Source organism: Electrophorus electricus, chromosome 5 (assembly GCF_041902795.1).
Source record: "Electrophorus electricus isolate QZ-2024a chromosome 5, ASM4190279v1, whole genome shotgun sequence".
Classification (NCBI taxonomy): domain Eukaryota; kingdom Metazoa; phylum Chordata; class Actinopteri; order Gymnotiformes; family Gymnotidae; genus Electrophorus; species Electrophorus electricus.
The window spans coordinates 16,753,339-16,756,641 of record NC_137501.1 but is presented as its reverse complement, the minus strand read 5'-3'; the positions used below and the strand labels follow the sequence as shown (position 1 = coordinate 16,756,641).

Below are 3,303 nucleotides of genomic sequence, written 5' to 3'. Positions count from 1 at the left end.
AGTGGGAAAACCATATAAAGGTAAAAACATTACCTCTGCAACAAGGATCTCTTCTATTTGAAGGAAAGGTTTAAGTTAGACACAGTCTCAACAGAGTAAGTTAAATCTGTCTGTGTTAAGACCAGTTGACATATCAGTGGTTTATCACTGATTATGTCTGCCACTGAGATACCACAAATTAAGCTTTCCAGATTCCAAGACATACAGTTGTGCAGTGTGAGCCATACATCAATTTGAAAACTTCAAAAGTCACGTAATGTGTGCATGGCATAAGCGTATTAGCAGGTCCCGAAAACATTTGCTATCAGAAAGGATTTCATCATAGAAAAAAAACTACAAATTCTAGACTTGAGAATGTGAGCATCAATCCCACTAACACTCACATACTAAAAGAGCACTCTACCACTTGACCTAGTTCTCCTAGAGTGGGACTTGTTTGCAGATCGGACAAAAGCTGAAGACACAGTGGAATGGCAATTCTCTAGGAGATCATACCAAATCCTGCATCCACCCTAAATATTTCATCTAGCTGTGAAGTCAAAAAAGCTTATTCCTGAAATGATAGGAATAGTTCTTGCAGATTCTGATATGCTATGCAAACACTATAAAATGTGAGCTATGTTAGATCTGGCAGCCATTGGCTCTAACTGTCTCTTTTTATTGAGTTAAGCAATGCTTACAGAATAACTTTCTATGGCTTCAAATACTTCCAAGAATTAAACCTTGCAGAGCTCTGTAGCTAGACACATTGTCTCTGTAGGTTTGACATGTTCATTTGACAAACTAGCTAAAATAGCATCTTTTGGTTTGAATAAATTGCCCCTTAGACCCAGACAAAAAATTGCTCAAAATCTTTCTGCTTATTCATGCAGCAATGACACAGATTTCCAAAGAAAGAGGACGTATGGTTAAAGCTAGAAAAAAATGCCTACTCTGTGCTCAGGCAGAAAATCTGATATTTTAAATATGTCCCTAAAAGGTTTATATTCCTTGGCTCACAGAATCAGACATTACATTTTTGTTGTTATGGCAGATTTCATGGTGTAATAGACAGCACTATGTAACTCGCAGCAATAAAGCTCAGTGGACTTTGCAATTGATGATTTCGTCACTGTGTACAACTGCACTGAATTGCTCTTTAACAAAAGCTTCTCCACATTTGCTTTTGAAGTTTAATTCAAAAGTTGGCTACAGAATAACCATTTGTCAGAGGGAACAATAAGTGTCAACTTTCACCTATGCTCGGTCGAAAAAGTGGCCGTAATCTCGTTGACACCAAGTCTACAATTTCATGGAAAGGTTCCCTTCAGTGCTGCACCAAAAACTGCGAAATGAACGGAGAAAGGCCGATTAGCCCAGTTGGTCAGAGCGTGGTGCTAATAACGCCAAGGTCATGGGTTCGATCCCCATATGGGCCATGTGGGTTTTGTTTGATGAATGACCCCTTGTCAACAAACCACCTGTTTGAACTTGTGTTGCTTATAACATTGCTTGTAAATCACAATCTGCTAAGACATGTTCCAAGTACATGAGAGTGTGTTCTTGATTACAAAACTTTACCCATGGATTTGTGCTTGTTTACAAATCTTGGACAATGCAGAGAAAAGTATGAAATCAGAGGGACTCTGGCATTAGTGTAAGGCTCTCGATCGCTGTGTGAATAGGTCAAAGAAGCAATTCCAGAGGCATGCAGACAACCTGCATCCTCCCCATCAAATTATAGCCAGTTAGGTGTCTGGCAGTGCCAGGGAGTTCAAATCCTTTAGTCTGAAATGTGTTGGGATATGATTATGCCTGCCACTGAGGTCTGACAGCTCCACAGTTGCCTTGTGAAAAGAATACAGTATAGACCGGCACCCACATACATTACTGTACACATCAGAGATCAGCGCAGGAATATCAGTTTGTAAACCCGCCAAATCTGCCCCCACAGGCTCCCTGAGTTCTACTAATCGCTCCAACACCTTGTTTCAACCTCAGTTTCTTTTTTTTTGAAGCGCATGAGGCAGCTTCAGCTATTTCCACAGGCAATCATATTAGATGTGCCATCAGTAACCAGACATGTGACTTTATTTTATTCCCCATTGTTCCATAAGAGAGGATTTCACACAGGCCAAATTTTCAGCCGTATGCGCCTGCAGGAATTTCACAACACCAAGTAGTGTAGACTTCAGAAATGTGTTGTCATCTATAAAATGGCAGGTCACAGCCAAGAAGGCATCCACATTAAGAGATGTCCACATATCTGCTGACAAACTCATTGCAGGAATTTTCTGGACCTCAGCTTTGGCCTTCTCTTTCTCTTATTGACATTTGGCCTCAACCATGGCCTTTACAGTCTAAAGGGAAGGAAGAAAATAATTATATATATTTTTAATACTACTCTCATAATGTATCCATGTCACCACACATACCTTCCTAGTTAGGAGAATATAAGTTGAATCCAATTTTGCTACCAAGTCCCTGAAGCTTTTATCCTCAACTATGCTAAATGGCTGTGTGTCTCTAACTATCATGGGGACCAAAGCCTCATCCAGGTCTTCCTTTCTGGTCACTGCTTTGTAAAGATTAGATTATACTTTGTCACCAAAAAATATAGTACTCACCAATGAAATTCACTTTATAATCCAATCCAAACTGCAAATAACATGTAAGGTGCAGAGAATAATGCAATATATATATATATATATATATATATATATATATATATATATATATATATATATATATATATATATATATATATATATATATATATATTATGTATATAGAGTATATACACATTTTATATACATGTGCATAATAACGTTAACACCTTGTGACAACTGATAAATAAGCCAAATGACATTGGCAAGGGTGACAGTAGGAAAAACTCACTGGAATGGTGGAAGGGACTTGGAAGGTGTCAGACTCAAAAGGGAACTCATCCTCCTTCGGTTAACCCTGGATAAACCTGGGCAAAGATGAGTTGGGTAGAGGATGGCTGACAAATTGTAAGCATGAAAGATACACTACAGCATTCCTACACAAAGACATCATAGGAGATAGAAACAGAGCACAGTTCACCTGGATAGAACACCTGGGTAGAAATACAGTAACTCATTATTATAACAGTACAAAGAAATGAAATGTGGATCATCCAGGTGAGGTTCATCTGCTAATCTGCACATAAATATTGTTTGTGACAGTGCAGAATGTTGCAGGTAAATGGAGGGCAAGGTGCTGTCATTTTAAGCATTTTAAGGCAGGTCCAGGAAGGAGAAACCCCAGCAGGTAGGAAAAGTTAGTGGGGAGCACAGATAG

At 38.8% G+C, this 3,303-nt stretch overlaps 1 non-coding gene across 1 annotated transcript; it reads left to right on the top strand.

Moving 5' to 3' along the window:
- Positions 1-1,344: 1,344 nt before the first annotated feature.
- trnai-aau (transfer RNA isoleucine (anticodon AAU)) lies at positions 1,345-1,418 on the top strand. The gene has a single exon. It is a non-coding gene; the product is annotated as a tRNA-Ile (tRNA).
- The last annotated feature ends 1,885 nt before the right edge of the window (positions 1,419-3,303 follow it).